The following is a 24968-nucleotide window of genomic DNA, read 5'->3' as shown; positions in this document are numbered from 1 at the left end:
ATGCCTCACCTGATGCTGGCAGCCCCATAAAGGCTCCAGGCTCCCCGTGTGCCCCGAGTCCAGCTCAAGAGACTGGTGTTCCTCTTGTGCACCTTGGGTGTAGCCTCACAGGAGTGAGCAGAACATACAGGGGGTCACCAAACTCAAATGGGTGGCAGGAGGAATGTCCCCACCCTTCAGCCTGCCTTGTCTTTGAGGTCCAAATAACACTGAGCATCTAGCCCTCCCAGAATGTTCTGGGCTCCTCAGTTGGATGTCCGGAGTCTGCCCTGAGCAGACCCTTCCTGATGCCCACAATCTTCATCCCAGCCGATCGGCCTGGCTCTGCTCTGAATTCTGCCCGGTGTGTGTTCACATGTCAGTGTGTCACAGGCCAAGTGCCTCCCCACTCCGCTCCAATCCCCCCTCCCTGTCCTTTCCTGCAACCCGCCCCTGAGAGAAGACTGAACTTCCACGTCTCCGGTGTTACGGAAAAGGCCAGTGTGCCCAGAACTCTCCTCTGCCCTCATCTCTGTGCCTTCCGCCCTCCTGTGCCCACCCCTCTCTCAGGAAGAACCCTTCCCCTCCGCTCCCTGCGAGGCTGGACCCCACCAGTCATCTCTTTCCAGCCACTTCTGTCTTTCTCTCTCCCTCCTCTCCCCCTGCTCCTCCTTGAGTCCTCAACGGGGGAGTCTCCCCCGCCACACCTGTCCAGGTCACCCTCTCACCCCTCGCACCCCCCTCTCTCAGCACCCAGGTGTGCTCAGCCGCCTCCACCCTCCACCACCCTCGCTTTGTCTGTCGCAGTCTGTCTGCCTCTCGCCCGCACCACTTGCCTGAAAGAGTCCCCCCATCCCCAGATGTCAGCAAGACCCTCCTGACTGTCAAATCCAGGGGCTACTTCCCCATCCCCACCTGCCCTGCCCTCTGCTGCCATGGTTCCCTCCCTCTGCCGCCCCCAAGGCACCAACCTCCTGTGTTCCCTCTACCTCCTCTATCTCTTGTTCTCCTAGCTCATCCCCAGGCTCCTCTTTTCCCGCTTGCCTCTTAAGCAAAGATGTTCCTGAAAGTTCTGTCTCCAAGCTTCTTCTCTGCCTGTTTTACCCTCTGCACTCTGCTTGTTCTCTGCTCTGCCCTCTGCCCTCTGCCCCAGCTGTCTGCCCAGCCCTCCCCGTGGATGACCCGCCAGCAGCCGAGGACCACTTGTCCCCCACTGGGCCGCCCATCTCCTCTCTAATCTCCCGAGCTTCTCCTGTCCCCCGCTCCCTCCCCCGTTAATGGTGCCACCAGCCAGCCTAGACCTGAGCTAGAAATCCTGAGCTCGAAACCGGAGCATCAGCCTCAGGACTGCGCCTCTCTCACCCTGCCCCCTCTCATTGCTACGCCTCGTCCATTCCACATCCCTAAACCTTGCCCGAATGACTCTCATCTGCTCCGGCCTGACCTGCTCGTGTCTGCTCCAGGCCCTCCCCGCAGAGCCCCCCATCTGTCCTGGCACCGGCTGGTCTGACAGTGTGCATGTGGCCCTGACGCGTTCTCCTCACCACCCTTCTCGATGTTCCCACGGCCTGCAGAGTGAGCTCGAATTCTGGAGCCTGGCGTCCGAGGCCCTTCACTCCTGACCCATCCTCCTTTGCTTCCTGGCTCCTGGTGTTGCCATGTTCTTTGTCTTTCTCTCCAGTCAGCCTGCGCCAGCCCATTACTGGAGTTTGCCCATTCTGTTCCCTCTGCCTGGAACACCCTCTCCCTCTCAGCCCTTTATCTCTGAGGCTGCCATTTTTCAGGGCCCAGGACAGACTCTGCCTCCTCCCCAAAGCCTTCCCAGATTCCACATCTGAACTGTAGCTTCCCCCTCCCCACCAGGTCCCGATAGCTTTGTGCTTGGGATAAGAGCCAGGATGGAGAAAAACAGGGTCAAAGCAAGGGGAAAGGGCTGTATGTGTTTGTGGTGTAGACCTGTTGAGATCTTTACTGCCCTAGAAAGAATTTATGATTCCTGTCTGTTCCCTGCTTCAGACAGCAATGTTGCTGGGTCCTGTGCTAAGCATTCCACGTGTTATTTTGTGTAACTAACCCTCCTCACAACCTCACACAATGTGTACTGTTTTAGTCCTGTTTTGCAGATGGGAAAACTGAGGCTCAGAGGAGTTGATCACACACCTAGAAAGTGAGGAAGCTGCAGTTGGAGCCCAGGTCTACTTGGCCTCAAGGCCACGGGCACACGGGGGCAGCTGCAGCTCCTCCATTGGACAAGCCCTGGCCTCCTGCCCCCCATACAGTCATCTTGCAGCCCCCCCACACAGGCTTGTCCTCCACCTCCCAGATGAGGAGGGACATTCCATGGAGAAGGTGCCACTGGGCTCTTGCTAACAGAGGACACAGCCAATGTCACTGCCACTGCCCAGGGGACTGCGAAGGGAGGAAAGACTGCTATTCTCTTTGAGGTCCTTGAGCTGGACCAAGGGAGAGAGGGGGAGAGCATGGGACAGGAATTCCCAGCCCCCTTGTACCCCCTCCAGCGCCAGCCCCCCTGGGCCTGTTGGCTCACAGGCAGGAGAAGTCCATTCTATAACAGGACAGCAGCAGGAAGGGAGGGCGAAGTTGCTCGAATAAATACGGTGCCCATCCACCTTCTGTCTGTTTCCTTCTGTTTCCTCTTATGTGTTCTCCCCGGCAGGAGCTGAGGGACAAGGTGTGACAGGGAACAGAAGTGCAGTGGACGAAGAACTCACCAGTCCCCGGACGCCCAGCAGACCCCGGCCGACCCTGCCACTGGCCAATCACGTGACTGCGTGTCCTCCAGCAAGTCCCCGCACCTCACGGAGCCTCATCTGAAATGCGGAGATCGTGAGGGTTAAAGACGAGAAGGCCTGTTGGGTCCTTAGCACTGTGCCTCGCACCTCACAGGCACGACTTTACGTATTTCTTTTTTTCCAGATATTTTATCCCAGTTTGTAGTTATAGTCTCATAGCGTCTGCCTCCGACGCCAGCCTTACTGCAGGTGGGGGCTGCTGCCTGCCCAGAGCCCAGGACAACGTCCGCCCGGGGCAGGGCTCAGGGAAGACGTGCTCAGCGGAGGGTGCTCACTCTCCCTTCTGGGCCCACCCATCCCCTCTGTCCCTGCCCAGGACCCTGTGCTGAGCTGGGTGCCCAGAGCCGCTGGAAGTTCTTCAGAAGTGGGTGCAAGCCACGGCATGGAGAAGGGAGTGGTGGTGCGTCCTGACCATCACCCCCGGCCTGCTGTTGCCATGGTGACCAGTGGTGGGACACATGGAGAAGGGCTTTTTTATTTATGGATGAGTCTGACCCTTAGAATCTCGGGCTGAGTTTAGGACAAAGAAGTGGGGCCACCTGCTCCCTTTCAGGGTCCCCAGGTGAGGAAGCAGTTTCAGCAACTGCCGATGCTCCTGTTCCCTCTCCCAGCAAGCAGAGCCCTGGGCTGCAGGCCCAGCGCCCCTCCTGGGCCCTCACTCCTGAGGGCTGATGGGGCTCAGGTGTGCGTCAGGCTCTCTGACCAGCCTCCACCCTGTTCCCACCAAGCTGGGAAGAGCAGGGAAATGGGAAGTGACAGCAAGTGCCAGGAGTCACTAAGTCTGTGTCACCTCGATTTCCAGGCAGACGGAGCTGGCACTGAGCAAAAGCGGCACTTTAGAGACACCCCTGCCCCTGCACTATCTGGCTGGGACAGCTGTGGCCTCGCCTCCAAGCCTCCCCTGCACCTCTGGGCCCCGCCACCCCCACCCACCCCCTCTGCAGATCAGGCTGCACAGCCGCAGCCCCCAGGGGCCCGCCCTCCATGCGTGGTCAGAATCCTCTTTTATCTTTCAGGAAGGCAGGTCTGGGTCTGCCACACCTAAGCCACAGGCACCTCTCCCCAAGTGCAGGACCCGCCTCTCAGAGCAAACAGCCTCTCATGGCCTTCTCAAGATAACCCTGAAAGGTTTGCCTACAATGACATCTGAAAACGGTGGGGTCAGACTCCCAGGAATAATTAATCACTCTGTCTGTATTCAATTTCTTTGTCTCTTTTTATTTTTACCAACAGATTAAGGGGGTTTCAGGCTACCGTGACTGTCTCCAAACAGTACTGCTTTTTAAAATAATCTAGATCAGGGGTCCCCAACCTATGGTGAGTTGTATAATTATTTCATTATATATTACAATGTAATAATAATAGAAATAAAGTGCACAATACATGCAATGCACTTAAATCATCCTGAAACCATCCCCCCCTCAGTCTGTGGAAAAATTGTCTTCCATGAAAACAGCCCCCGGTGCCAAAAGGTTGGGGACCACTGATTTCCAGACAATGCCCTGTTTGTTACATGTCAGAATTTGGGAGGAATCTTTCCTGAGGGAAAAATTGGAGAAAAATAATTTCATCTCATATGCAGGCATTTATGGCATCTAAATGCAGGTCTGGCCTTGTGGTCCTTCAAGGCCCTGCAAGATCAGGTCGCAGCCCCTTAACCAGCCCCTTCTCGAACAGCCGCTCTCACCGCCCACGTCCTGCCAGCCTTGCCCGAGGCTTTACCCTCAGCCCTGGATTAAATTCTCTGACTCCCCCAGACTGAGTTAGGTGCCTCCAATCCAATCACAGACACACATATGCACACACACATATGTACACATGCACACATATGTGCATGAGCATAAATTCACATGTATACGGCACTGACATAAACACACATAAAGAACACATGTGTAATACTATATAGCACATCCACATGGACACATGGGCACATGCACACACACAGATGCATCTGTATGCACATTTGTACCACGTGTGCATAAAGATGTACATGCACACACATACACACACAAGTGCTTTCGTGTGTGTGTGTGTGTGTGTGTTTGTTTTAATCATGGCACTGATACATTGTACTTGCCAGGGTGTCTTTGGGTCCTCTGGTACCTGTCTGTCCCTCCTTGGCTCAACTGGCCCTCAGGGAGGCGGCAGTCCTGGTACCTGGTGCGAGGCCAGGCAGGAGGCTCCGGCCCTGCCCTGCTGTAGGACGGTGGACGGTCCCCTGCCCCTCTCTGAGGCTCAGTCTCCCACAGGGACAATGGGTGTGGCCTGGCTAGCCTGGGTCCTGCCGTCTCTTGGCCCACGTGGCCCAGGAGGGAGCAGGCCCCATGTCACTAGTGGGGGCAGCCGGAGACCACTCTATAATTCCCCAGCGCAGCCGGCACAGTCTCCCAGCCCAGCTTATTTACGATGCTTTTAGCTCCAAGCAGACCCATTTCTGAACTCCTCTCCGAGATATAAATTATCTTAAAGGGCTGATTTGTATCACTGTGGTTGGACAATGCCTAACCAGAAAGCACTCCTGCCTTTCAACAATTTCAAGCCAGGGAGAGCTATGGATTTTTTTTCACCCTAATTGAGCACTTCAAAAAGAGGGGTTGAAAACCTTCAATAGGTTTCATTTTTAGGGAAAGCAATTTTGACTTATTAGGCACTGTTGGCTTCAGAAATATGCTCACTAATGACTTCTATTTAAATATTTTCCTCCAGCTGAGACTTATTTTTTTAAATACTGTGTTAATGGATTCAACATCCCCTAAATGAGTATTTTCCCACTGCAGCCTCTGAACTTTCTTGGCTGGATCCGCTCACGTGAGCAAGAGGTCCCACGCAGGCTGTGCTAAGAAGGCCCCTGTCAGAATCGCCTGCAGGAATGACGACTGCGGCCCACCCAGCCCCTCTTTTTTGTGTTTCCGGGGATCTGAGACTGGAAGCACAATCTTAGGCGGGATCACTGGTTTCTCAAAACCTTTCACGGGCTCCCCAACCCCTACAGGTTTAAATTCAAACCGCCTGGTCTCGCAGAGAAGGCCCACGCTGCCCTCATCGGAAACCACAAAGCCCACCACGTTCCCTCTTGAGCCCCGTACAGGGAACAGGGGTGGCTGGTTGCCCAAACGTGGGCTGTCTGCCTGGCTGTGGGACCCGCACAGGCTCCCGGGGCCCAGCATCTGGAAAGGCCCACATCTGGTTCAACATCCTGCTGTTGCCATCTTGAAACTCTTAGGAATTCTCACTCTGCGCTGGGCCCTGCAAATTATGTAGCTGATCACGCCCAGGTCTGCCTGGGCCACGCTGTTTCCTCCACACAAAGCGTCAGCCCCAGCCCACTCCTGCCTGCCCCTTGTGCACGTGGCAAGCCGTGGGGAGGGATGCAGTGGGTGGGGGGACAGAAAAGCCCCGAGGTTGAACAACCTCAAGGGCCAGAGTGCGACTCTCAGCTCCACCACTTTTGAGCTGCATGATCTTAGGCAAGTGACTTAGTCTTTCCAAGTCTTAATCTTCCCATCTGAAAAATGGGATCACCTCATCCCTACTTCCTAGGTTGTTGCAAAGAATAATTTACAGGTTATCACTGAGCACTTAGAAGAGTATCTGGCACAGAGTGACTGGTTCATGATGTTGGTCACTATTATTTTTCCTTCTTGACTGTGATTGAATATTGATCCTTTTATGAAGGCTTCCCTCACTGGCCTGACTTCCTTTGCCTGAAGTTAGAGGTCCCCTGGTTCATGCTCCTGCAGCCTCCTCTTCTGTCTGTATTAAAGTTCTGCCAGTATATCACGACTGTCTGTCATAATAGTTGACAAACACTTTTGTTTGCAAGCGTCAGGAGCTCACCCAAGCTGGCTTTGACAAAAAGATGAGCCGGTTATGAGAATATGGGGTGTCTCACAGAAACCCGAGGGCAAGAACACCACTGGGTTTCCATAAGGCCTGGATATAAACTTGGGAAGCCTCTAGACATACAGCAAGGGCTCAAATTCCCCCTTTTACTTCTGCTTTCTGAGCATTGGCCTCATCACCCCACCCCCGCTGCAGACAAGCATCCTCCTCAACTCAGCCACAAGGTTGAAGAGTGTCACCTCACAGCCTTCTAACTGCACCTTATGGTTTTAGCCACTGGAAAGTTGGACAGTTCCTGACTCAGTTGCCAAGTGCTGCAGAATGAGGCCTGATTGGCCCCTCCAGACTCAGGTGCCCATTGGCAGAGCTCAAGCTATGGGGTGACCTTACGCTCCAGACTAGCTCCGTCCCTCTGCACCTGTCTCTTTCCCTAAAGGGCCATACAGGACCCCTACAGCATCACACACTTCTCATCTTTGCCTGTACCTGTGCCTAGCCCAGTGCCTGGAAGGTAAATTGCTGTTGAACAAAGGGAGGAATGGACGATGGAGAAGGGCTTGAGTTTCCAACCCCAGCACCTGTGGTCTCCCAGCTGTTCTGTCCCCTGCAGGAATCCAGTGAGGGAGCCTGTCCTAGAACCAAAAGCCTCCGAGGCAGCAGCTCGTCTGCAGAGTGCCCACCCCTGCGCCTTCACATTCAGGCCGGGCTTTGCTGGCCCCTCAGCCTGCATCCCCAGCAGCTCCTGTTCACCTCTCCTGCTGGCGCCCCAAACAAATCAGCGCCCAGTCTTCCTGTGTGTGCAGCGTGCAGCTTCAGGATTTAAGTTGATTTCTGCAGAAAGGAACCTGCTCACTCAACAGAATCTATACTCTCAGAAATTATTAAAGGAACAGAATTAAATTCACTGGGGTCAGAGGTCAAGGGATGCTGGAAAGGAGGCAATCCCAGCAGAACCTTAGCTAATTGCCGCAGCTGAACACGCTGGAGGAGCAGAAACGCTCCTGAATTATTTACCTGGGCCCGAATACCAAAGCAAATAACGAGAACCTGTTCCAGGCTCGTGGCATGGTGGTGGTCAGGGAGTCTCAGCACCTAAGGTGTTTTTAGAACCAGCCACTACTGACCCTTCCTGCCCCTCTCCAGCTCCTTTTCAGAGCAGGCCAGGACCAGGAGAGGATGCAAAGGAAAGAAAAGCGTGTGCCTGGTTAGAATTTCTCAGACTAAGTAAACCCAATACGCCGACTGTTGAATTTATAGCTGTCACAAAGGGCTCTGTGAGTTGGCCGGCTCCTGCCAGCAATCCAACTTAATGCTCTTCGTCCTGATCTCCCATCTCGAGGAACAGTAAGAGAAGGGAATGCCTTCTCCCCTTTCCTGGTTTCCAAGCAGAAGGCACTTCCAAAGCCCCCTTCTGGTCTCTTGTTTGTCCCTCCATCCTCTCAGGAGTGAGTGGCCACAGGACGGGAGCATCACCTTGCTCCACCCCTGCAGGGGGATGGCCTGGCCTGGTCCAGGTGGCAGAACTAAGTCAGTCCGTCTGCCTGGGCTTGATGCAGTAATGAAAGAAAATCCGGAGTCTTCTATCTTTATTTTTGGTTTGTTCAACTTGCTCAAACCCCAAGTGGGGAATAGAGGTGCTGTTTGTTGTCAAGGGTGCTTAGAGACCCCAATTTTTGCTGCATGGATCAAAAGCCACAGTCACCAACCAAAGTTAATATACCACTCAGCCTGAGGCATAACCTTCCTGCCCACATCAGAACTATTAAAAATCAACCACACCACTATAAAAGAAATGTATCCAAGCTTCTAGAAACCACAAAGGTCAAAATGCCCTGCCCAGGGTCACAGCTGCAGACTCATGCTGCACCCCCAAAATGATTCTGTGTGCAGATTTGGCTTCCTGAATTCCAGTTTTGTTTTTTATTCCCTAATGCACCAAATATTAAGTATCCATGAGGAAATCCCTAGTCAATGGCACCCTGATGCCTCTTCCAGGTTTTAAATAAGTTGTAAAATAAGAAGTAAAGATAAAGGCCAAAATATCAGGTTTATTACTGCTAGAAACCAGGTGGAAAGTGTGGCATTAGGACTATGAGACAAGTGGCTTGCTAGTGCTAACCCCCCAAACCTGGCGGAGGTGTCCATGCCGTCTCAGGCAGCGACAGACCGAGGCAGGCTTCCTGCATGGAGGTCCTGCCCAAGTGAGACTTATGTCTTAGAGGAGCAGAGGAGAACTTTTGCCCTTGGAAGTCAGACTTGACCCTAGGAAGGACAAAGCAGGACATGCAGAGTTATCTTTCCCAAGTTTACCCATCAGAGGAGTCGGTGTGGGGAAAGGTGGAGAGAAGCCATGTGTGCTCAGCGTAAATCCTTCAGTGGGAAAAAGGGGCTCCTTTCTAACAATGAGCAACTCTGTTTGCCCCATTGCCCAGACCAGAAACTAGGACATCATTCTCTCCTCTTCCCTGTCCACCTCACACATGTAAACAGTTACCAATTCCTGTTGATCCCAAATTTGCTTTCTAAGTGCACTTCAAATCTGTCAATTTCTCCCCACCACCACTGCCGACACGCTGGTCCTAGTCACGTCTCTCCTTGGCAATGGCAGTAACGTCCTATCTTGTCTCTTTGTTTCGATTCTTCCTCCTCCCCAGTCCATTCTTCCTCTGTCAGAGTAGGCCTATTAGAATGGATGTCTCGTCATGTGGATTCCCTTCTTAGAATCTGTCAGCTCGGTACATCCCTGCCTTCATCTCCAATCTTATCTCTCCCTCACTCCTCATTCTGTGTTTCCGTGATGTTGGCCATCTCTCTGTGCTGCCAGCACATCCTGCCCAGTCATGCCCCAGGGCCTTTGCACGTGCAGTTTGCACTGCTGATTTGTTCCTCTGCTCCCTCTTTACTTTTCCATCTGGATAAATTTTAATTGCCTTTTAAGTCACAAGATGTGGTTAGAGAAATACACAATGTTCATGGACAGGCAGTTTTAATATCATAAAGAGGCCCAGATCCAATAAACTTCCAATCAAAATTCCAAAGTGCTAAAATTTTAATGGCCTTTTCCAAAATGATTCTAAATTTGTATGTAGGAGTAAAGTGCCTGGAATAGCCAGGATGCTTCTGATAAAGAAGAGCTAAGAGGAATGATTTATCCTGCCAAACACCAGGACTTATTCTGATGCCAGGGTAATTCAGTCAGTTACGGAACTGTTGCAGGGACAGACAGTTCTAATGGAGTCCAGAGAGCCATACATACACAGTAGACTCTCATGTTAAGACAATAGAACAGTGAAGCAGGTTTTGTTTTGTTTTGTTTTGTCTCTTGTTTTAAAATAAATAGTGCTGTTTCAATTGGATATCCATATAGGAAGAAATACATCCTGATGCCTATACTCCATACCTTACTCAATGAGGAAAGTTACAGCTGGAAGAAGATCTAATACACACAAGGATTAGTATCAACACATAAAGAACTACAACTGCAACTTAGAGTAGGCAAATAATTTATAATTAATTAATAAATAATGCAATTAGGTCACACATGGAGTAAAGATGAAAGTGTATTATGAGCTGTATTAGTCTGCTCAGGCTGCCATAACAGAATACCAAACACTGGGTGGCTTAAACCATGGACATTTATTTTCTCACGGTTCTGGGGGCTGGAAGTCCAAGATCAAGGTGTCAGCAGGGGTGGTTTCTGAAGGGCTCTCTTCCTGGCTTGCAGATGGCTGTCATTTTGCTGTGTTTGTATGTGGCTTAGTCTCTGTGTACCAGAACTCCTGGTGACTCTTTCTCTTATTATAACAACTCTCATTTTATTGGATCAGGGCCCCACCCTTATGACCTTTATGACCTCATTTAACCTTCATTATCTCCTTAAAGGCCCCATCTCCAAATACAGTCACACTGGGGGTCAGGGATTCAACATGCGATTCGGAGGGGCAGGGGTCACAATTCAGTCTATTAACATGAATCAAGGATTGTGCCTAATCCAATTCTGTGCACCTAAAGTTAAAAAATAAAGTGAAAAGACCACATATCCAAAAGATTTGAAAATAGGGACTAAGCAGATGCTCACAATGAACACAAAGGTTCATAGCAGCATTCACAACAGCCCAAAGGTGGAAACAACCAAAGTGTTCATCAACAGACGAATGGATAAACAAAATGTGGTCTATCCATACAGTGGGATATTATTCTGCCATAACAAGGAATTAAACTCCGATACATGTAACAACACGGATGAACCTTGAAAATATTATGTTCAGTAAAAGAAGCAGTCACAAAAGGACAAATTTTGTATTGTTTCATTTACACAAAATATCTGGAGCAGGAAAATTTATAGAAACAGAAAATAGATTAGAGGCTACCATGGTTTGGGGGAGGAGGGAATAGGGAGTTATAGTTTAATGGACACAGTTTCTGTCTGGGGTGATGAAAAATTTCTGGAAATAGATAGCAATGATTGTTACACAACATTGTGAATGTAATTAATGTCACTGAATTGTATACTTAAAAATGATTAAGATGGCAAATTTTATGTTGTATACATTTTACCAGAATAATAAAATAAAATAAAAAGATCAGGGCAGGTCTCAGCCATAGGCTGCCATAGCACCTGCACACCTTCATAGTATTTATGCCGGTAGTTCCGTATTGTCTGACTTCATGCCTGGCTTACACATATTAGATGCTCAATAAATTGATAATCATTAAATAGTTGAATTAATAAACCAGAGCTACATCGGTCTTCTGCTGCATCTAAACTTCTTGCAGGATGATTGACACAATTAAATATTTCTGGATTCAATGAATTGGCATAGCAATGCATGAACGAATCAACAAAGGGCAGGGGCCTTGTCTATTGCTGGGTTTATGACCGTGTTCTTTGTTCCTAGCAAAGTGCCTGATACTCGGTCGGGACTCAGCGAATGAACATGTGAATGAATGAATGAATGAATAGATGCAGAGAGAGGCAGGTGAGAGTCCTGTCCACCCTGATATGGTCAGAGGTAACTTCCGAGTTTGGTCCACATGTTAAGAGCAAGTACGGAGGAAGTGAACATTAGATAGATTTCTATAAATGTTGAAGGCACTGGAAGAGATGTGACACTCTGTCTTTTAATGTGTCTTTAAACATCTGCCAGCCTGTCATGGGGAGGAGGAGACAGACATATTCTGGGGTCCCCAAGGGATCAGTGGAGGAAGCTTTAGTAAGGCAGATTAGGGCACCATTTAAAAATGAAACCCCGCACACTCTGTGCACCAACCACGCATTAACATACATTCAGTTACATTTCACACCTCTCTGAAGCAGGCATGATATCCCCACACTTTATACCTGAAAGATGAGGTGGCTTGCTCAAGGTTACAGTTGCCAGAGGACGAGCCAGGATGTAAACTCACGACCAGCTAACTCCATTGCCTACAGTTTAGAGCTGACTGAAAAAAGTGTAGGCTGCCTTGTAAGGTAGTGAGCTCCCCATCACTGGAGCTGGTCAAGTAGAGGCTTGGTGGATCACTCAGTTAAGATAAGAGAGCACACGATGTAGCTGAAACGACAGACTGAACTGAAATGTCCGTGGTTCCCTGGCTGTGGGTTCACCCACTCTTGCATTGAGTGCACCCAAGCATCATAATGGCTTTTGAGACAATGGCTTTGGTCTAGTGAGCTAGCTTAAACAAAATCTCCCTGTCCTCTAAGCCACACCTACATGACTTGTAGACACACCTGACTTTAGGTGCAAGGATGGCAAATAGATTTTATTTTATGCTTTGATTTGATTCAATTGTTGGTGCCTGTCTGGAGTGCTGCTTTAAAAATAATTCTAAAACTTTGTTTAGCCTCCATGGGAAACGATGCTTTAATTTATTAGTGATGTCTGTCGTGGGTGCGGGGGTAGTAGCTGGCAGACATTGCTACATATTTGCCATCCTTGCTCCAGGACATGCATTTTAACTCTGGAGAGTCCCATTGGATAATAGTGGTAAAACCACATTCATCTAAGAAAATACCAAAGTGCATCTTCTTAGAGCCAGAAAAGGGATTAGTCTTCAGCATGGAGATTTGCAGCAGTCCAGATTCCAATTCCTAAACATTACTCAAGCTGCCTCTTTGTGGGCTTGTCCTTTAATTAGAAGGCTCTGCAAACACTTCAGAGCTGAGCGGTTTCTGGCCATCCCAGCCCAGTGCCTGTCCTGCCAGCTCCCCAATCCACCCCCTCCCCCATCTCCTCCTCAAGCACCAGCCTGGGTTTTGATCAAGCAAATTGAAATGTACGTTTCCCGCTGTGAAGTAAATAGCCATCCCCCAACCACATCTTTATCCCCGAAGCCAATTAGAGGCATGGCTGCCTTCCCAAGCAGAATGGGAGAGGATCTCTGGCTCAGCCCTTCCTTGGACGTTTGGGGAATTCTGTCACCCCACATCGCAGCCTGTCTAGGCCTCCAGAAAATCTGGGAGCCTTCCTTGGACAAGTGTCCTAAGGAAGTTACTTCACCAGCCCTGCCTATCCAGTGAGCATACACCTTCTCACAGGTGCGTCAGTGGTTAAGAGTGTGGGGTTTGGAGCCTGGCAGACTTGGGTTCAAATCTTGATTCTGCCATGTACGTGCTGTGTTATTTTGGGCAAGTCACTTAAGTTCTCTGAGCTTTACTTTCCTCATTTTTGAAGTGGGAAGAATGTTATAAACTGCATGGTGCTTTATTCATTGCACTGTCACTTATGAATATCCCTTACATGCATCTGTCCCATGCCACCGCCACATTTGCATTCAAGCCTTATCTGCTCTTCCCTGGCTAAGATTTGTACCTGGTTAGGCAGAATTTATTGTTTTTTTTAAAGCCAGAGAAGCTGCTATTTGGATTTTTCAATGTCTTCTCTGCCTGTGTAGGGACATTAAGTCATCTTGGAGTAGATTTTCTCTTTCCTGGGAGCAACTCCTTGGTAACAGAATGGTGGTGGGTGGGGGCAACAAGGAGCTCACTATCCTAGAAGGGAGGAATGAAGGGAGCTCTTCTGATGTCTGACCAGGGCTGCACCTCCCAACATGCCACAGCTGGTGACTGGGAAGGAACTTTGCAAAGCAGGGACCTCTTGGGAAGAAAAGTTTCAAGAGCCCAACTTCTTCCTTGCTTCTGAGGTTCAGGGACACAGCTTGAGTTGGTTCCAAATCAGGTCTTCTGGAAGCCCAAAGAGAACATACCTTGAGGGAAGGTGGTGAGCTGGGCTCAACCTTCGAGCCTGGGCCGTGGGTTTGACTGGCGTAGACGTGGCTCCTTCCCAAGCCCCTTTTCTCAGGGGATGTGCTCTGGGGAAAATATTGCAGCTGGAGAGTGCAAACTAAGGAGCTTATCTTGAGGAACGAGAAAGAGGAATCCTTGAAGCCTGCTGGGAAGGCAGGTCTGCTCCGTTCACACAGCAGCCATTAGCCAGCCACATGTGGCTATCCAAGATTAAAATTAAATTAATCAAAATGAAATAAACTTGAAACTTTAGCTCCCAAGTCACAACTAGCCACATTTCAAGGGCTCAATTGCCACATGTGGTTAGTGGTTACATTAGACAGTGCGGAATGATAGAACATTTCCATCACTGCAAAGCGTCCTATTTGGACAGCGCTGATCCAGAAAAGGTTTCTCAACGTAGGCGCTGCTGATGTTTGGGGTCTGATAATTCCTTGCCCTGGGGGGCTTCCCTGTGCACTGTAGGATATTAGCAGCATCACTGGCCTTTACCCACTAGATGCCAGTAGTACTTCAACCTCAGTTGTGACAACCAAAATATCTCCAGACATGGCCAAATGTCCCTTAGGAGTGGGGGATTGGGGGGCAAAATTACCCCCAGTTGAGAAACACTGAGAGAAACCATATAGACTACCATGGGCATTGGTCAGGAGTAGACAAACATACAGCTGAGCTGGGTCAATTTTCTTCAGGTCCCAGGATAGTAGCAACAGGGTGCACGGCAGTTCCCATCTGGGTGAACTAAGCAAGTGTCCAGAACTTTTGGCCACTCAGAAGGCTGGAAAAGTGGGGGAGGGCTGGAAAGGAGGCCAGAAGGAACACGTGGTCCGGCAGTCACATTTGCATCCCTGCAGAGCCCCCTGCAAGGCTTCCCAGCCCCCCGTTTCTGCCCCGCAATTAGCCCTACACACTTGCTGCTAGAGGGATCATCGCAGCAGATATATTCTTGCCAGTGTTTCCCTTTGCTCATAAGATAAAATCCAGACACCTTGGCCTTGCAGCCTGGTTCCTCTGAACTTTCTCAGGTTCACCAGCACCTCTCTTTAGTTTCCTGCAGGTTACACCGTTCCCTGCCCAGCCACACCCTTCCATGCTTCTATGAGTTTGCATATGTTGTTCCCTATACCTGGAATTCCCTCTCTTTTTGCTCTGCCCATTAAAATCTCATTCTCTTTTCTGTTTTAGGGGATCCCTGAGACCACCCACATGCTCGATGACTCACTAGAACTCAGGGCACTCAGCATACCCTTGACCTCATGGACCTCATGGCTATAGTTTATAGGATACACAACAAGATCTATAAGGGGAAAAGACATCAGATGGACTCTGGAGAAATCCATGCACAGGCTTCCTATGCTCTCCTTCCCATGACACACTCGGGGAGGGACACACTGAGCATGGTCTTTTCTCCAGCAGGAAAAACTGCAGCAACATGTGTGTAATGTTTTTCTGCCTGGGGAAGCCTGTTTGAGACTCAGAGTTTAGGGTTTTTATTGGGAGTTGGTCACATAAGCACTCTTTACCTAGTAACTATCAAAATTTCAGATTCCCCTAGGGAAAACAGATGTGCTACATAAAATATGTTGTGCACACAGTATAGGCACAGCAAAATTACTTTATCAGTTAGGGAATGTTTCAAAAGCCAAGTTCCTTGACTCCAGCCAAGGGCCAACCTTGCAAGCAAACTCTTTTAAAGATAACAGCATCAAGCTTACTGTGTTCATTCTTTTCTGCACTTTTCTTTTCTAAAATCAAAGGCCACATTCTTTGTGAAGCCTTCCTTGCCTCCACAGTAAAGCTGATTTGTGGCCTCTGGGTCCTTAGTTTTCTATGACTCCCTGTATCAGGAGAGAAACTATGAGGCCCTTGCAATTGCCTGTGTGTTTTCCCCTCCAGGCAGTAAGCACGTTGAAGGCAGGGACCAGCATTGTGTCTTGGTGCTCCCAGGGCCACCACCCCAAGGGCAGGTCTGCTGGTCCATCAGACAGGAGAGCCAACAGCCCCCTGAGCCCACATTCCCCTCCCCCTGCCCCTTGCCCTGCTGTCAACTGAGGAGACCATACTCTCCCCGGGTGGCTCACTGGCTAAGAACATCAGGTGTAGAGTACTGATAGCCAAGCTGGCCATTTGGCAAAGCACCTTGAGGTGCCCGTGTGGGCCAAGTAAGGGAGAGAGATCTCACTAGGTAAAGAGTTATGCTCAGCATCAGCCTGAGAGACGGACACTAGTAAGATGCTACTGGGGACAGGTGAGGCAGCATAGGGGCTGCCCTCAAAGTTCTAGGTCCCTTTAGTTGAAAAACGGAGTCTATACCCCACTCCCTGGACTTTAGAGTCCAGGTGACCTAGGTCGGAATTCCAGCTTCACCATTTTCTGAGAGATCTGGCAAGTGCCTTAGCTTCCCTGAGCCTCAGTTGCCTCATCTGTAACCTGGGAATAATACCTCCTTCCTGAGGCTGTTGTGAGGGTCAACTGAAATACATCATATAGAGCACCTAGCATAGTGCCTGCCCAGGAGGTGGCTGTGACTGCCATCATCACTGAATGATATTGTTGGGATGTGGGGCTTGATTTGCCCTGCGCCCTTGAGTGATGAGCAGAGGACAGCCCTCCCCTGGGTGTCAGGCCCTGTCCGGCCTGGCCCATCCTTCGGGCAGTGGCTCCAGCTGCCAGGGGAGTGTTTGGCATGGACCCCACAGCTCTCCACGTTCTACAGGCCACTTTGATCAGTTTGGGTCACCCTGGGAAAACATTTACCATCTCTTGTCAAATGAGACACAGTTCCAGAGACTTTGGGAGTAACCATGGCAACTGATTTCTGAGCAGGATTATTGTTACTTTATCAGAAAGTTCTCTTTTCCTCCAGCTTTCTTGAATGCTCCAAAGTTCACTGAATTTTTAAGTGGGGTTTTATTATATCTTGGAGCTAAATCTTTATGCAATAGAAACCCTTCCCCAAATCAGTAATGAAAGCCTGCAGGAAAGAGTCTGCAAGTCTGTGCCAAAGACAACTTTCCCCCACCCCAGTTGCCCATAACCGCTGTCTGCTTTTACCCCTAGTGAACATAATCATGGTAGTCAATGTCCTCTTGCTGTGAATGACCAGTTTCCTCACTCAGGTCCCCTCCGAGCTTCTCCACCCATGCAGCCCAGGGGGAGCAGACATTGTGGGCTCTTCAGAGCAGGGACCTGCCAGATTCAGTTCTGCAGCTGAGCTCCTGGGGCAACACACGGAGATGAATGGTGAGTAGCTCAAGCCTGTCTCAGCTCTCCTGGCAATGAGGCTGTAGGTGAGACCTTTTACCCCCTGGAGCCCCCGTTTTCTTACTGTAAAAGGGCTCATGACACTCAGTCCAGCACATTGCCTTGCAGTCCAAGCGCTCTGTAACTGAATGAGTGAACAGTTTAACTAATTAATTCCTTGCTGTGCTTCTTGCAAGTTTCAAATAAAGAAATGGTTATGGAAGTTCATTATAAGCTGCGAAGTGCTCCTAAGTGCTTGGGAGCATTGCTAGGGTCGCTATGGTTAATAACGAGAACACCACCAGCAGCTGGCCCACGCTGCGGGCAGAATTACCTCCTGCAAACCCCTCGCAGCTCCGGCCGGTATCCTCACACCCTGCCTCGTAACCCGCACTCCGCACAGAGGGCAGCCCACCATCCTGGCCTTGAGCGTTGACACCCCATGGCCTGGTTCCGCCCTTTCTTCCTGGTGTCCTTCCATCTTTGGCCTGTCAGGGTTCTGACTGACCCACAGCCTTCAGGGGAGGACAAAGGAGGGAAGGTAAATGCCAAAGCCCAGATGTGGGGACTGTGGTTTGTGCCACTCTATCCTGTTGCTATCAAGGGAGAAATACGATCTTAGGGGTCTCTCTGTGAATTAACCCGTCCTCAGAAACACGCCTGTGCTGGCCCCTCAAGTTCAGGGCCTGCACAGAGGATGTTTGTTTCCCAACTGCTTTGTGGTGAGTGAGTCCTTGGACAGCTGAGGGGAGGAAGGAGGCGCCTGAGCTCAGACGGGAGGCCCGGCCTGGCCCTGGCACAGAAGCTCCACAGACTGCTCACCGTGGCCCAGGCGGCTCGGGGCCGTTTCCAGAAAACCATGGAGACAGTGGGATTCAATCGGTGTTGCTGTGCTCCACAGCTATTCGGGGGGGTTCACCCTGCCCGGAGAAGCAAGGAGCCAGCTCCTGTCCTCAGCCAGTGTCCCCCACACATGCTGCGCCCTGCCTGGCCTGGTGACCCCTCAGATGCCATCCTGAGTGCTGGGGGTTCTGGGGGCCCCTCTGGCTCTGCCCTGTCTGGAAAGCCCTTGCCAAGCTTCCAGCCCAGTCTTAGAGGAGGGCGGCTGTGGTGAAGGTCGGAGCATGCTGGGAAATGGGACGGTGCTGAAGTGGTCTGGGAAAGGCCAGGGGGTGGGTGAGGTCACCTGGGGGGTCGATGTCCAGACAGAAGAGAGCCTGGGCCGGGAACCTGGGGACGACTACTTTGGAAGCGGCACCTCCTCTGTGCTGACTCAACAAGGACAGGCTACTTACACGTACACCCTCGATGCCCAGGCCGGCAACACTCGCTCCGCCCATGAGTGACGCTCTCTTGGCCAGCGCACTTGGCAGGCAGCTCTGGTGAGGTCGCCTTCTACCCTATTATCCTGCTGGTGTTAGTGTCTAAAATTAGCTGGTTGATACTGTAAATACTGCTGGAAGGTCAGGCCTCCTGCAGCCTGTGGCAGGGAAGGTCTCAGCACTGGGTGACTTTGATGCAGCAAGAGAGTGTGCAGCTGTTTAACACTTTAGAGCTGGCCTGGGAAGACCTGGGGGTGGACTGTCTAAGAGTCCTCCCTTTCTCAGCTATCTACGACGAATGCCACCAATTTCTGCTTATTCTACCGCAGGAACGGCCCTTGTGCCGTCAGCCCACTCCCTGCCTCAGCCCTGGGCACCCCACGCCCACCCAGACGACTGCTCAGCCCCCCTGCTTCCTGGCCTCCCTGGCTCTCCATCCAGCCCTTCACATTAGCCCCATGACTCTGCCTAAAGTACACATTATTAAGTTATGTGAACATTTACTGAGGAATTAATATACACCAAGCCCAGCACCGAGCACCTTTTATGTATTAATTCACTCATTCTCAAAATGACAAGGCTGCTGTTATCTCCCTGCTATGATCTGAATGTGTCCCCCAAAACTCATGTGTGGTAGACTCAATCCCCACTGCAACAGGGCCTGGGAGTGGGGTCTTTTGAGAGGTGTTTATGTCATGAGGGGTCCCCCCTCATGAATGGGTTAAGGCCACTATGAAAAGGGCTGGCGGGAATGGCCTTGCTCTTCCGCCTTCTGCCATCTGAGGACACAGCGACAGGGCCCACACCTGACGCTGACAACTTGATCTTGGATTTCTTTACCTCCAGAGCCACAAGAGGATAAATTCCTGTTGCCCAGTAGTAAGTATTCTGTCCTAGTAGCACAAAACAGACTAAGACAATTCCCATTTTACAGATGGGGAAACCGAGGGTCAGAGCAGTTGAGCAAATTGTTTAAGGGCCACAGCTACTCAGCAGGAGATCTGGGTTCCAACCCAGACCTGTCTGGCTCACACCACAGCCCTTGCTCCTACCCTCTGTGTCACACGGAGTGCCCTTGTGCCAGAGACCAGTCAGGCACGGCCCCCTCGGGGCTCAAGGCCTGAGAGACAAACAGGCACGGAGAGAGCCTACGGTGCCACGAGGCAGAGGCTGTTCACCATGAAAAAAGTGCGGTCAGAGATGGCACATTTGCCCAGCTGGGCAGCTGGAGGGGGGCCCCCCGCCGTGCCGAGGACTTGGAGGGAGGAGTCAGGACGGGCATTTTGTGCAGAGGGAGCAGCATGGTGGGAGATTTCGGCAGATTGGGTAAAACCCAGAGTTATGGCCTGGGTGGCAGAAGAAGGAACAGAGATGAAGTCGGGACAACCGGGATGACTAATGAGCGTCTCACACTGAATCTGCCCTGAGTGCGCGCTGCCCCCACGCCAGCTCCTGCCACGGCCTTTCTTATCTCAGTTCCCGGCAGCTCCGTTGTCCAGATGCTCAGACCGAGTATCTTCAGCCTTGACCCCTTTCTTTCTCTCACGTCCCACGTCCGGCCATTGGCCAATTCACTCGACTCTCCTTTCCAACTGCATCCAGCATCAGATCACCTCTCACCACCCGCCCTGCCCACTCCTGGGCCGAGCTGAGCCCCCGTGACCTCTCGCCCGGACGATTGCTGCAGCCTCCGGACTTGTCCTCGCCCCTGCAGTCTGTTTTTCACGGTGGCCAGAGTGATCCTTTTTAAAAGTAAGTCAGATCATGTCACTTTCCTGCTCAAACCCTCCGAGGCCTCCATCAGAGTGAGTCAGAGTAAAAGCCTCACGGTGACCAGCAGGCCCACCCGGAGGCTCTGAGCTCTCCCTCCAGAGTCTTTGCTCTCGCCTCTCTGCCACACTGGCTGCCAGCTGCTCCTGGGAACTCTGGAATGTTCTCCCTCAAGTCCCTGTGTTATTGTTCCTCTTGCCTGGGAGCCACGAGACTCCCCTTCTTACTTCAAGTGGGCGTCCACTCACGCCACCTTCCCACAGGGGCTTCTCTGGCCATCCTCTCTAAGATGTCAACCTTCCCCATTACGATATTTCACATCCCTCTTCCCTGATTGATTTTTTGTTTTTGGCACTATTTCCTACCACAATTTAACATACTAGATATTTGACTGACTGCAAATTGTCTGCGTCCACCACTAAAAGGTAAACTGCATGAGAATAGGTACATTTTACTTTATTTTATTTTGTCACTCGGGGCTGACAGGGAGACAAAGAAACTAAGTTGGTGGCCAGGAATTCTGAGCCCCTTGACATTCCCAAGGGGAGCCGTTCTGGGGTGTGACGAGGCCGAGGAGGGAAGGACTAGTTGGAGCCCTGGTTCTGCCACCGACTCACCTCTCTGAGCCTCAGTTTCCCCATTGCAAAATGGGGATGAAAATGTCTAATTTGTAAGGTTCCTGTAGGAATTGAATTGCAAGAGATGCCAAAAGCAAACTGCTTAGCAGAATATACAACCCGCGCGCGGTGCTGGGCAAATGGAGGCTTTCATCACTCGCCTCCCCGCGTCTCCCTGCCTTCATCTGTAAGTTGGGTCTGGCGATGCCGAGCACGGGCTTGTCACAGGATTCAGCGAGAGCAGGCTGATGAAAATGTTTGCAAACAAATCTGGAACCATGAGAGCTACACCGTGCAACACTAATCCACCCACGCTTTCCTGAACAGACTTTCTCCCTTCATGCCCCCTGAGCCTTTGATCAGGCCGTCTCTCTGCCTGGAAGTCCTCTCTCCCCGGGTCGCTCTGCCTGGCCTGGCCTCGCTCAAGGCCCAGCTCTGCTCTCACCCTCTCCAAGAAGCCATCCCTTCGAGAGCAACCCCTGAGAGCCCTGCCCTCCGCTCAGTCTGCTTAGCGCCAGAGCCAGCTCTTAGTCTATCAGCCTTCCTCTGTTTGCCCATTAGACTGTGAGCTCTTGTGGGCACAGAGGGGGCTCCCCACACCAGGGGGGCTGCAGCTCCCTGCCCAAAGCTGCACCACGGCAGCACTTGATAAATGTCGATTTAGCTGGATTTGAGTAAAAGAATCGAGGGGAGCAGCCATCTCTCCCTCAACTCCTCTTCCAATCACATGTCTAACTGCTTCTCTAGGATAGGAATTAATCGAATCAAGGGCCATTTTCCTTGGAAAAAAGAAGCTAATTTATGATTTTAAAAATAATTGCAGTTCTGTGTTACGTCCCATTTGGGGGAGAAGAGGGGACTCGGATAAACAAACTCACAGCAAGCAGGCAGAGGTGGCACCGTTTCTTTTAATAAAGGATGCACTTCATCTCTCAGGATCACTTGCAAAGTGCCCTCCCACCAGCTGAGATGCCTCCAAATGCTTACACACCCCGACCCGCCCTGCACGGGGTTTCAGAGCGGAGCCACAGGTCCCGTGGCCTCACATCAAGTCCCGGCTGCCTGCGCACTGGTCAGCGTGGTGTCTGCCCAGCCCTCGGGGACTCCAGGCGCTGCAGGCCAGCAGCCAGTGTCCGCCCCTCCTTCAAAGTCTGTCCTCTGCAGGCCTCCGTGTCCTTCCAGCCTAGACCATTACATCAGCCACCTCGCCGGTCTCCCTGCCTCCCCAGGCCCCCTCCAACCATTAACAATCCCTATGCTCTAGTTTAAGCCGCCATCCTCCGCCTCACAGTGACTTAGAGGCCCTTTTGGAGCAGGTGATGTGACACCCTGTGTACCTACAGGAGGCCCAGAGCAGTGACTCTGGTGTCCCATCTGGGGCCTGACTTTGCCCAGCTCCGGCTGGAGGCGGCCAGCCGGGTCTGCGGGTTCCCAGAGGTGGGTTTTCGGAGCATGTCGCTGGGAAGTAGCGACACCAAATTCTGAGCAGTGATTATCTCCGGCTGATGGGCTTTCGGGAGAGTTTAACAGTCTCCCTAACATTGGCAGTATATCCAGGATATTTTAATTACCAGAAAATGCAGCGACAAACGCTGTCTGTGCGTGTAAAGAGAAATATCACGAGAGTGCTGCCGAGCCGACGTGGGGCAGCACGGTTGCTGGAAAAGACTTACGAGATGATTCGGATTCTGGAAGGCTGGCGCGAGGTGAGCGCAGGGGAAGTGCCACACACACGGCTGTCACAGAAGGGCGGGGCCCCCTGTGAAGAGCCCTGACTGCCGGGGGAGACACAGAACCTGGTCCTGTAGGAGCCCAGGTCAGTGCTGTGCCCTGATGGACCGCCCTGGTTGCAGTGACCAATGGGAAGATGGCTGTCACGGCCTGGGGGAGGTGGCAGGGGACAGGGAGCCGCAGTGGCAGGGGCTGGAGGAGACAGACAAGACAGGCAGTGCAGGATTCTGTGGGGCAAATGTTCCAAGCCTGAGAGGGGAGTCCCATTTGAAGGACTGGGATGCTCGAGAGGCAAAGTGGAGGGGTACAAGCAGGGGTAACATGTCCCCGCCGTCCTAGGTGGACCTCTCTACATCCCTCCTGCTGCAGGCGTGGTGTAAGTCCCCGTGAGTTCCCTCCTGACTGTGCCACTGTGTTCCCTGCGGCTCCCTGCCATCCATCTCCAAGAACAGCCCATGGGAACTCGGTGGAGCAGGGCCCCCCCAAATGCGGAGCTGCACCCAAGCTGCTGCAGGATCCTGTCAAGAGGCAGGTTCTGCCTCAGTGGTCCAGGGGGAGGGGGAACGTCTGCATTTCCAGCAAGCTCCCCGGTGGCGGCCATGCTAGTCCTTGGACCACACTTTGAATAGCAAGATTCCAAAACCCAAGTCTGAACACAGGACTGTCCTGCACATAATGCTTCAGTGACATCCTGTGGCCCAACTGATTGAGGCCAAAATACTTCACAAGGCTTCCAAGACCTCCGGGATACAGCTCCTGCCCACGCCCGCGGCCTCTTCCCAGACCACTCTGCTCCCAGTCTGTCTTCTCTCCAGGTGTGTGAACTTCTCTTCTGCACCCGTGAGCTATTTTCTGATCTCTAGAACCTCCTTCATGTTGTTCTTGCTGCCTGGGATACCTTGCCCCTGCCACCACCTTCACACGCACGCACACACACACACGCACACACACGTACACACATGCACACGTCTTTGCCTGTGGAAGCCTTTCTCATCCTCACCCCTCAGCCTGTGCCCACTTTGTAGCATTTACTTCTTTTGTAATTTCATGTTCCAAGTCTTTCCCCACAGTGGTCCATGGTAGGTACTCAGCACGTTTGTTGAACAGGTCTGAGCTCAATATTCAAACCTAGTCTGTGTGACTCTACGACGAGTGACGTTTCCTGAAACCACATTTCCCCTCTTTTCAAGTAGAACTCAAGAAGTCCACCCGAGCAAGGGATGCCCTCCCCCCACACACATCCAAACATCCAAACGGCCTCTAGAATCTGATTTCAGGACTCTGATCAAGGTTGGCAATCCCGCCCAGGAGTTGAAGCCACCCACAGGGTCTGCTCTGCTCCAGCCCTGGGACAGGTCCTGAGTCAGGATCTCAGGGGATGCTGCTCTTGCTCTGACCTGGCTCCTGGTGTCTTCTGAGAGTCAGCACCATCTTAACCCGCAGTTCAGTCCTCTCTGCCTACACGCTGCTTGAAGAGTCCATCGGGGCTTTGGGTCTGGGCTCTGCCATCTGTTTGCCCTGGCGCTGGAGTCTATGACTGGAGTCTTGTTCCCACCACCTCCCCGCACCCCAATCTCCTAGATACTATCACCTGAGCTCTGCCAAACACTCTGTCACCACCAGGTGGACTACCTCGGCGCTTTTTGGGCAGCAGGGTGATCACCATCTTCTCCAGAGTCAATATCAACAAGCCAGCCCCCAACTCCCCCTTTAATGACAGTTGGGCATTTCCCAGCCCTTACCCCATCCCCCAAACTATGCCTAGCTTAGGTCAAGATCCTGACCTTTTTTTATCATCTCCAATCTACTGATGCAATTTATATTTCTATGCCCAGCAGGCAGCTCACACGTGATTCTCAGCAGCTAAGTTGAGGACTCTCATCCAGACCTCTCCTATCAGGCTGTGCAACTCCCTTGTGTCATCCATGTGAGTGGGGCCCACTGGAGCTGTGCACATGGCAGCCCTGCATCCTGACCCTTGGCCAGGGATCTTCCATACTCAAAGACCAGGAGACCCATATGTGGGTCACATGGAGTCAACCCTGTGCTCTCAAGAATTCTAGTGAAAGGTCTTCAGGATAAAATATCAACCAAGGGAATTCCCTTTTGCCTCCATACATCATGGAGAGTTTTAAAGTTTTATCATTTACTGAGGCCACAGACCAAATGCAGGTGACCTATCTTGAGTCTGGGAAGGTCATGAGAAGGGAGGAGCCATCATTAGGGAAGCTGATGAGGAGCTGATTACTGCTAAACACGCTGGATTCTCCTGCTAAATTATTCATACACACAAGTTTAGATGTGTGTGTCCAGGCAGCCATCTAAAAACTAAATGAGCTGATGCAGTTAGAAACAATTGCTCTGTTGGAAACACCAAAACTGAATTTGACAACTGATTACCACT

At 51.4% G+C, this 24968-nt stretch overlaps 1 protein-coding gene across 1 annotated transcript in view; it reads right to left on the bottom strand.

Moving 5' to 3' along the window:
• Positions 1-24968, bottom strand: part of WSCD1 (WSC domain containing 1) — a 157794-nt gene that overhangs the window by 56107 nt on the left and 76719 nt on the right. Inside the window, exon 2 of the mRNA XM_069482099.1 lies at positions 2712-2810. The gene's annotated coding sequence lies outside the window, so the exon portion shown is untranslated. The remainder of the gene's footprint in view (positions 1-2711; positions 2811-24968) is intronic.

Source organism: Eulemur rufifrons, chromosome 9 (genome assembly GCF_041146395.1).
Source record: "Eulemur rufifrons isolate Redbay chromosome 9, OSU_ERuf_1, whole genome shotgun sequence".
Taxonomy (NCBI): Eukaryota; Metazoa; Chordata; class Mammalia; order Primates; family Lemuridae; genus Eulemur; species Eulemur rufifrons.
This window is presented reverse-complemented; position numbering and strand designations above follow the sequence as displayed.